This window comes from Coptis chinensis, chromosome 8 (genome assembly GCF_015680905.1).
Source record: "Coptis chinensis isolate HL-2020 chromosome 8, ASM1568090v1, whole genome shotgun sequence".
In the NCBI taxonomy this organism is placed as follows: Eukaryota; Viridiplantae; Streptophyta; class Magnoliopsida; order Ranunculales; family Ranunculaceae; genus Coptis; species Coptis chinensis.
Window position 1 is genome coordinate 22119694 of NC_141463.1, and position 11476 is coordinate 22131169.

An 11476-nucleotide genomic window follows, 5' to 3' on the forward strand; every position below is an offset into this window, starting at 1 on the left:
TATAATGGAGGTTTAGCTAGAAGTCATTAGACTATCATTAATAGAAGAATAAGAGGAAGACATAATGAAGAACAATAACTTGGCTTTTATTAATCTAATAGAAGAGAGTCTAAGACTTAAAACTATATTAAAGACTAAGTATTAAATAATTAACTAAGTAAAAACTAATGAAAAAGTTATATGAATTAAATCCTAGGTGTCTAAGAGTTATGCCTTAGTCCTCTTTATATATGAGAGAGTTAGGTTTACAATTTCGTGTATGGGCTTTGGAGCCATGCTTTGGGTCATGAAATCAAGCCCAAAACCTAATTACATATGTCCAAAAAGGGATTCTTTGCTGAAAATTACTGCAATAGCATTTTCGTCTACATTTGCTCCTCTGATTGGGTCAAGGCTTAGACCATTAGAAAGCTCTTTCCGAGATGGTTGTTTTGACATATAATAGGCCCAATTACGAGGTCTGAGTCCAAAGATACAGTTTGCGGAAATTCTGTTGACATTTATGCTCTATTTTTGCCCGCGTTGACTTTGACTTTTCAGCTTTGACTGGGCTTTAAAAAGGCTTTTTCTCCTTGAATCTTGGCCTTTAGTCATAGAACTTCTTAGCAACCAACCTTTGCTCTTTTCTATTGCAAAAGTGACATGTTTCTTCACATATTTGACTCTAAGACCTAAAATACACAAAAGCACGTAAACAGTATTAACTCTTATTTATTATACACATAATTGGTCTAAATGTAATATTATTAAGGGGTTAAAACTAAAGTTTTGGGCTCTTATCAAACCACCCCCAAACAACATTTTGTTTGTCCTCAAGCAAATATGAGACATTAACTAAGTGACCAAAAATGGAGTTCTAACTAATCCCGTTTTGCTGAGTGTGATTGCATTTATTACCATATGCAATAAGGTCTTAAACCACTAGGAATTCCCTAGTAGACGAGTTATAGCCTCGTGAGAGTTTTCCAGAGAAAGTACTCATAAACTTCATCTATACTACAACGACTAAGAAATAAAATTACTGTTTCCTACTTTATTCTCAGATATCTATACATCTCACTAGCAATGAATACAGAATAATCAATTCAAAATCTAAGCTAATACGTGCATAATAACCAATCATCTACGGATAAACATATATATAATAAACTATGCTATGAAATGCAATGACAGGTCTGTTTCTGAAACTTTGGAATATCGTTCTTAAGTAGGTCCTCACATATATGTCAAGACAAAAACATTCTAATTTTTCCACTCAAGTTTCCCTCACTCCAATGCGCAGTGGGCACACTTTACCTTACAATCTCAATGACACACAAGAAAGCCGAAGTTGATCAAACACATCTGCCACTTACTATCACACTAACCTATTCCTAATTGAGCTAGAGGTCTTTATTTGGTGTTGCGTGGATTATGTGATGGTTTAAGAATGAAGGAAATGGATATTCAAAAAGGATAAGTTTGAGATAATAGAGTCTTCATATTATGTAACTAGAGAAAACCTTGTTCTTACTTTGCTTCTACACTTTGTTTCCATCCTTAGCCATTTTTTTCCTTTTTCTTTTGGCTTTTGACTCATTTGATTATATTTTTGGAGTTCTAACTTTTTATTTTATTTTTCTTTTCTTTGGATGGAAACTCCATTTTCTTATTTGAAGTGTAGCAACTAACAAATCTTGGTTTCACAGGTCTTTCTCTTTTCTATTCTTCATTTCATCTCTATTCTCAGACTCATTCAAAAATGGATAGGCTGATTTTATTTTTATTTTGTTTTTGTAAAAGAGTAAGGATTGTGGTTTATGAAAGACTAAAGAAAGGCTCAAAGGGGAGACTAGTGGAAAATAATTTTATATAGGTTTGAATTTCTAGCTATATCGATCCAAATAGGGCCTAGATTCTCACTTAGGATATGGTATAGTGATCAAGCAAGTGGACGTGTGATTTATCTATTCGGAATTTACTTCTCCCTTGTGTCATTTCTCAAATATTTCATTCATATAAGACTTTAGGCTATATTCTCACAGGATTTGTAGAATAAGTACTCTAGCATAGATTTCAGAAACTTACTGCCAATACAAACATAGATGCTCATGCAATATATTTATGGAAAAATGCAATGATTATTACCTACATATTAACCTAAATTTCTAAAAACTATTCTAATTTAAGAGCTAACGTGAAACTTCTAGATTAATATCATCATAGAAAAAGAAACAATACCATTATTCCTAAGTGCATAGTATAAATACTTATTAGTTATATTTTTAAATTTTTGAATTTTTTACTAGAAAACAAGTGCATATTATACATGTATTATCTTAATAGGTGTCTTAAATTACAAGTGTTTCTATGCCACCCCCAAACAAGAACATGCTTTGTCCTCAAAGTATTAAAATAAGAAGGATAGGAAATACTATGGAAACGCGTAGTGAAAATTAAAGAACACCTGCAAAACAAATTTAGAACATACTAATATAGATAAATAAAAACAGATGCAACTCTTACTATGAGTTTCACCCGTTATGGGAATAATAAAATATAAATTTCTTGGGACATAAGCAGACATGAACAAAAAATAAAACTTATCTCATATCCAGCATTTAAACATTGTTCTCCTCTTCTATGAAGAAATGAGTCTCCTTTGCATCCTGCCATGGCATGATAATTTGCTAGGCCTCACGCCATTTATCATCTACAATCGCTAACCTGTTAAGCGCCATTTGGTCGGATGGGGTGTAAGGGGAACCCAATTAGGTTGTAGCCTCCACCCCAGCTAAGTCATTGCACGGAATGAGCGTATAATGCAGTTGGTGGGCCTCACAATGTCAACCCAACCCAATCCGTGAAACGGGCACAAAACTCAGGAAAGAAACATAGCATTATGCGGCAAACTAAGACAGGCATAAGAAGGTACTTATGCCTCATACTATGGGCTCGGGCTAAACTAGATACTATGGTCTGGGGAAGGTCATAGAGCATACGTCTCTCAGCTAGAGCAAGGAAAAAGTCACAAGTGGCATCATTCGCAAAAGAAAAATGCCATTCCCCTAATATGTTTAGCATGATAAAAAACATCACCATGCCCACGTTAAGGGACAAGCTACCAAGGGCTACGTTATATTGCCCTTGGTCTTCTACATGGAAACTTATTGCCCCATAGGTCTCATGTAAAAACTCATAGTTGTAGGCATAGAAATTATCAACCAAATAGCCCTATGAGTCTTGGATTTCAGCACGCATGGAAAGCCTAATAGAAAATGCCAATAAGAACTTGGTTATATCCATAGTTTCATCCTCAATGGTGACGGAGAACACTTGTTCTTCATCCAGTCGATAAAATAACTTACAATGCTCATAGAAATAAGATGTAAGTGTAGGAGAATATAGTTCATCAGAGCTTACCATTAGAGGCTGCCATCCCGCCTGTATAATCAAGTCGCTAAACCAAGACCCATAGGTGTCGCTCGCGAACAAATATTTGAAGGACTGCTCCAGAATGATTCTAGGTGATTTCATAGCAAACAAACTCACCACGGAACTCTTAGAAGTGACTACAGAAGATCCCACAAAGCAGAACTTGTGTTGTGAAGAGGTGAAAGCGCGGGCGCGGGCACGCTCTGGCTTGGCAATAATTCTAGTGTTTTTGGGGCGTGCGCGCTCTAAGTATTGGCACAATAAGGGGCGTGCACGCTCCATGTATGAGAAGTTCTATGAAGTGAAAATGAAAGGAAAAGTGAGAGGTGCAAAGTAAGAGGTGTGATGTTAAGTTGAGAGTGAACCCTGTATTTATAGAGGACTAGTTTCTAAGTTCCAGAAGTTGCCCAAATAGTTAAGGCAACATGATGGAAAAAGAAAATTGCTAAATCCAAAATAGAAAGAGACCAGATGCATACTCTAAAACCAAACCAATAGCTTTTTGGATGGAATTAAAATAGCAATCATCTAATGACGACTCCTTGAGGTTGCACCAAACAACACTAGCTAATTCTAGCTACACCAATTTAGCAACATACTCACATAAACTGATCATTATCAAGTAGGCAATAATATTTCGAAAAAAATACGTGGATATGATAGAGGCATTGCTAAATAAATAAGTCCACCCCCAAAGAAGTTGGAAGGGTGGGATTCACGATACAAAACATAACATATGCTGGAAATTAAAACAACTTCAAATTTAAAATAACAAATACAGAATTCAATATTAACTACTTAACTAAACAATTTGGAATTAAAATCTACTAAAAATAGGGAAAATAGTCTTAACATAACAATAATACAACAAAACTAGCCACGAGACGAAGATGGGCCATAGTCATCCGTCATGCGTCGACGACGCTCATGCCTCCCAGATTCATCAGAAGAAGAACCCTCGTGAGGTGGCAAGCATCGGAGAACTTCAACTTGAAATCTTAGTTGCTGCTCCATAAACGCATTCATGGTTTCCCCATGCTCATGATCACGCTGGACGAGAATCTCCATGTTAGCGTGGAGATCCTTATGGCTATCAGCTAGCGACTGGAAATTTCTCTGAAACTCGACTTGGTTACTGACAATGTTACCCTTGCCTCGTCTGAATCTCCTCATACTGAGCATGGAGAGTTCGCATGCCATGATGAAGTAAGGAGGCACGGGCTTCATCCGTAGTAGCCCTATCCCAAACTCCGGCATCAAAACATGACGTGTCGTCTTCATCATCCTCATTCGATACTATCTCCGTAGCCAAAACCTTAGGCACATTCCACCTCCTCTGAATATATACATTCCTTATAAATCCGTGGATTCGCATGCTCCTTCAGTCTTCGGAACACAACCCCATAACATCATAATCTTGGTAATCAAAGTAGGTAAAGGGGCAGTATATACACCAACTGATCTAATCTCACTCAGCAAAAAGTCGAGGATACAAAAATCATACCTCATCTTCTGAAGGATCCAGAGAACGTGCAGGCAATTCGTATTGATGTCACTCACTTTCGTGGAGCCAGTAATATTCCTACCAACCCACTGAGCAACAGCCAACTGATTCTTCCTCAGAGACGACTGTCGGACACAATGCGAGCCAGCATTGTACTATCTTTCCAAGACGGTCTCTGTCATCAAAGCACCAATCCTACCAAATTGAGATTCCTACAATGTGTGTACAAGTGGCCTTTGCTCAATGCCAAGAATCTCAGACAACACAGCTATATCCAACTCCCTCCTACTACCACCCACCTTCATAAAAACCCGACGACCCTCAGTCTCTTTCCTCTTATAAAAACTATACACCAAGTCGGTGTGATAAAAATCATTCGTCGAATACCACAACCTTTGTCACTTCCTACTAATCATCTCGTTACCATAAAAGGGTGAGAATTGATTAAAATAAAAAAAAACTTGTTCTGGAAGAATCTTGGGTTGTGTTGGAGCCATTGTGTGAATTTTGAAAATTGGGGTTAATGCAAAGAAGGGTTTAGGGAATGAATCACTCGATCGAGATTTGAGTGTGGGTTGTGTGGAGGTTATAAGGCGTGACACGAGGGCGTGCGCGCTTCAACTTGGCTTGGTTGGTTTGTTCGTGAGCTTTGGTTTGGAGGCGTGGAGAAGAAAGAAGAAAGCGCGTTGGGGTTTAAAAGGGTGTCACGTGCGGGGCACATGATCGCATAGGGTTTAGTTTGTTGGGCCCAAGCCTAAAACAATACAGATAATACCCATCTTGTCCCATTCCTCGTATATCTTAAAACTGAAATACCCGATTCGTTAACAGTCTGATTTTTGCGAATGAGCTATGAAAACGATCATCAAAGAGAGTACAATCCAATGATCTAAAAAAACTCAAATCTAACAGTGGATGACATATAAGAAAATGGAAAACGCCTCAAAGTGCGTGAATAACATAAGTTATGTGATCAAAAGAAATCTAAATTCATAGATAATGTCAACCCGAATCAAAATACGACTAAACGGCATAAACAACAAGAATAGGAAGTTGAGCGATCAAGAATGGAAAGATCAAACACCCCACCCCCAAACAAATTTATGAAAACATGGTTTAGAAAATTTGTTTAAACACGTGGGTCTTTTAAAGTCAGATTCCCGAGACTTGCTAGATTACTATTTTTATGGTTTTAATATTTTTTATTTTTTATGAATAAGTTTAATATATAGGAAAACAATAAAGCAATAAAAACATAAAGCATTCCACAAAGAAACATGACTCAAAAACCGAGCAAACATGCAAGAGTGGAAAGCGTAAATTATGTTAAACATGGACTTAGGATCCGGTACTTACAGCCACACACTCCAAAGGGAGGTCCCGGTTACCTGAATGATGCACTTACCAATATATGGAAATGAAAGGAAGTACACCAAACATCAAAGTCCAGTCTTCATAGACATGGTCCTATAAAAGGACATTCTCCACATCAGGGGACAATAACTTATGAAAATGTTTTAAGCGTTGGCCATTAAATTTAAAGGTACTGTTGTCTTTGGGATTTACCAAGGTGATTGCCCCGTATGAGGTGACTTCAGTAACCAGAAAAGGACCAGACCAACGGGTTTTTAATTTCCCTGGGAAAATATGCAAATGGGAGTTGTAAAGCAAGACCTTTTGACCAAACACAAACTCCTTACGCAAAATCTGTTTATCATGAATACACGTACGTTTCATGTTGGCTTTATAATCTTTCGCAAGATCATAAAAATCAATACGGATTTCTTCAAGCTTATTTATTTGCAATTTGCGCCTGACACCCACCTCATCATAATTGAAGTTAAGGCTCTTTATAGCCCACATAGCACGGTGCTCTAATTCAACGGGCAAGTGACAAGGTTTTCCAAACACAAGTCGAAAGGGAGACATTCCTATAGGAGTTTTAAAAGCAGTTCGATATGCCCATAAGGCATCAGTTAGACGCTTAGACCAATCTTTCCTATCAGGATTTACAGTCGTTTCTATCTAATATTTTTTTAATTTCTCTATTAGAGACTTCTACTTGGCCACTAGTTTGTGGATGATAAGGAGTAGCCACCTTATGGGTAACTCCGTACTTCTTCACTAATAAAGCAACAACTCGATTGCAAAAATGAGCGCCGCTATCACTGATGATGGCTTTAGGGATGCCAAAATAACAAAAAATGTATTCCTTAACAAAAAACATAACTGTCTTATGGTCATTACTACGGCAAGCCATGACCTCTATCTATTTGGAAACGTAGTCCACGACTACAATAATATAAATAAAACTATGAGAAACAAGAAAATGACCCATGAAATCAATGCCCCAGACATAAAAAATTTCTACCACCATAATGGGATTTAAAGGCATCATATTACGTTTAGTGATATGCCCAAGTTGATGGCAGTGAACACACACGTCTTGCAGTGAACTTGGGCATCTTTAAAAAGGGTAGGCCAATAAAACCACATTGTAAAACTTTAGCTGCCGTTTTCATATCACTAAAATGGCCACCACACACTTTGTCATGGCAGAAGGATAAAACCTCATTATATTCCCACTGAGGGATACAACGACGAATAATCTGATCCGCACAATACTTAAAAAGGTAGGGCTAATCCTAGTAGTATAGCTGAACTCGGGCAAAAAATTTCTTATGTTCATTTCTTGACCAAACATCAGAAGCTAAATAATTCACAATGTCGGTATACCAAGGTGCAGAAAAAATAGAATAAAGATGCTCATAAGGAAAAGAATCAGGTATGGACTCAGAATCACTATCATTGTCATTGGTTAGTCTAGATAAGTGGTCCGCAACTATATTTTCGACCCCTCGTTTATCCTTAATTTCTAGGGTAAACTCTTGTAGGAGAAGAATCCATCGGATCAATCTCTATTTAGCATCTTTCTTGGTGAGAAGGTACCTAAGAGCTGCATGGTCGGTGTAGACCAAGGTCATTGAACCAACCAAATAAGGGCGAAACTTATCTAAAGCATAAACCACAGCTAAAAATTCTTTTTCAGTAGTAGTGTAATTTCATTGAGCATCATTTAAAGTCTTACTAGCATAATAAATAACATTGGACTTATCATTTAGTTTCTGGCCTAACACAGCACCAACAACATAATCGCTAGTGTCGCATATAAGGTCGAAAGGTTTAGACCAATCGGGAGGCTATATAATCGGAACAGATGTTAAAACGGCTTTTAAAGTTTCAAAAGCATGTTTGCAGTCATAATTAAAATCAAATAAGGCATCTTTTAAAAGCAGATTAGTTAATGGCCTAGCTAATTTTGAAAAGTCCTTGATAAAACGCCTATAAAACCCAGCATGGCCTGAAAAGGCTCTAATATCACGGACAGTTTGTGGTATAGGTAGAGAAGCTATTTTATCTAATTTGGCCTTATCTACTTCTATGTCGTCACTAGATACAATATGACCTAGCACTATTCCTTTTTTAACCATAAAATGACATTTCTCCCAATTTAAAACCAGATTCTTCTCCTCACACCGTGTTAACACCGTAGAGATATTAGACAGACAGTCACTGAAAGAGTCTCCATAGATAGAAAAATCATCCATGAAAATTTCCATAAAGCACTCTACCATGTCACTAAAGATATAAAGCATACACCGTTGGAAGGTACCAAGAGCATTACAGAGACCAAAAGGCATCCATTTATAAGTATATGTTCCAAAAGGACATGTGAAGGTAGTCTTGTCTTGGTCATCAGGATCAATAATGATCTGAAAATAGCCAGAATAGCCATCTAAAAAATAATAATAATCATGACCAGCTAGATGTTCAAGCACCTAATCTATAAAGGGTAAAGAAAAGTGATCCTTTCGTGTCATGGCGTTTAAGCGTTTGTAATCAATACAGATCCTCCATTTCATAGGAACTCGTGTGGAAACATAGTCACCCACAGTATTAGGAACAACGGTAACCCCCGATTTCTTAGGGACTACGTGAATATGAGTTACCCATTCACTATCAGAGATGGGATATATGATCCCCGCATCGAGTAACCGTAAGACTTTTTCCCTGACCACTTCTTTCATGGCAGGGTTTAAGCGACGCTGAGGTTCGCGTGAAGTCTTCACATTATCCTCTAAATGTACAATGCATGCATACACCAGGGTCAATCTCTTTAATGTCGTCCAGGGACCAACCAATCGCGGAACGATGTTCCCTAATCACCCTAATCAAATGTGCCTCTTTATAAGCAGGTAACTGAGAAGAGATTATCACCGGATGACTACCATCCGGATCAAGCTGGATATATTTCAACTCAGCAGGAAGAGGTTTAAACACAGGGGTGGGAAGAATGGGTAAAAAGAATTCTGGAGGGTCCTCGTCCTGAGTAGTGAAGACTTGTGGTAAAACGCTCTTTATACAACGTTTATTGTTTTCAGTTACTTATTTTCTTAAGTCCGAGGTCCACAGTCCAAAGTCCAAAGTCCAAAGACCCAAGTCCAAAGTCCAACGTCCGTATAGTCGTACGTTTTAGTCAAGTTACCTTACTCATGTGGGTTTGGTAGGATAGGTCGAGTAAGGGATCGTCCAAACCTTAGGGCTCAGAAAAGGTTCACAACTGGAATTACAACTTTTGGTGAGTAGGATTTTAGGTTTTTTAGTTGGTTTTAATTAAATTAACGGTAATGCAAATAATATAAATTACTACGGCGATTATATGTAGGTAAACAAAAATAGAGAAACAGGGAGAGAGTTAATCATACTCATGCAAGAATCATTTTTTAACAGTTTATATTACCACATCACTACATCTCTAATTCGTCTCATGTTCGGAGACAACGTCGAGTATTGATCCCTAGCGTATGCCCACATCTCTGAGCCGCATCACACTAGCATAAGGCGTTAAACTAATATTTCATCTCTGGAATATCATTTCAGCTCCTGGCTCGATTCCACATCAGCTGGACAAATTGGAGAGCTGTCTGACACCATAGAGTCGCGCGTGAGACATTTTGGGTCGCTACCGAGCTGATACGGAGCATCAGCACTCCAAATTTGTACAGTCTCAGTCATTTTGGGACCGGATGTCTAATTTATGCCTAATTCTTAAGTAGCGATTCTAGAATATTAACGAGTCAATCCGGATTCTCACACGAGCAGCATAACCCTCCCCCTGAGGGGGGGGGGGGGATTAGCTCATGGTCATTGAAGGAATAATAAAACTTGCTGTAGACATTAAGTAAATAAATGCAGGACAGGAATTAAACTAGAAAAGAAATGACTGTTATTAAGGGTAAAATGACTTACAGTATTTAAGCTTGCTGGAATGAAAATGACGGAATGTAAGTGCTGAATTAAAACTAACTACTGCTAAGCGGAAGCTAGAGCATAAAATGTTGACGGAAAAATAATGAAGGCTACCCCCTCATATATATAGGCGGAAGACCCTTCACGTGAAATCCCAACATTTAATCAGGTTTGTTTGTTAGCTAATTGAAACGTTCAAAACTTTGAGAATCAAAGTTTTGTTTTACCTGTTTTAAATTTTGTCTTTTAGCTTTATAAGGTTTTGTTTTTATATGTTTTAGTTTCGTCTTTTAGCCCAATTCAATTCAAACATTGAATTGGTACGTGTCTTTCTCATTGCCAGGTGGCACAAATTTGTGACCATTACTTGCCACCTGCCTATGCTTACTCGTCATGCCTTTTGGGCCCGCAAAGTGGGTCCACTTAGTGTGTCCAATGGCGGCGCCGATTTTGGCATTTTTGCAACTTTCTATCATTGCATAGAGTTTGTCGCCCTGGTCGCTCTGGCAGTTCACTAGCCAACATCGGCACCCCGATTTATCAGATTTGAGCTTTGAAAGTTTGCTGCTTCTTTATATTTGGACCCGTTCTGCACTGGTTTTGTTATTTTGGAAACTTTGGCTCTAGTCAGGCTCTGTTGGGCTTCACTGGGGTTGAGTGGGAAACTTCAAATATTCCATTATTCCCGTACTTCGATGCATGTTTTATCATTATATTCATTTTAAATGCGGAAACCTGCAAAAGTACGAAAATATAATTATTACATGATTATTAAACACATAATCGACCAAAATGCTATGTCTCTCGGGGTTTAATATTACAGTTTTGGGTGCTTATCACACAACCCACAAACAATATTTTGCTTGTCCTCAAGCAAAAAGGAGACATTAAAATGATAAGTGGTCAATAAATGTGTTGTCCTAAGCTAAATCTCATTTCGCAGAGTGCGGTTGCATTGACTGTATGCAACAAGGCCTTGAACCACTAGGAATTCCCTAGTGGACGAGTTATAGCCTCGTGAGAGTTTTCCAGAGAAGATACTCACAAACTTCATTTATACTACAACGACTCAGTAACAAAAGCTTGTTTCCTTAATTAATCTCAGGTATCTAGACATCTCACTAGCGGGGGAAACAAGGATTTAATTCTTTCGAAATTCAAGTTAATATACATACAATAATCAAAACATCTACGTATGAGCATGCATGCAGTGATCTAATAATGAAATGTACAAACAGGGCCATTTCT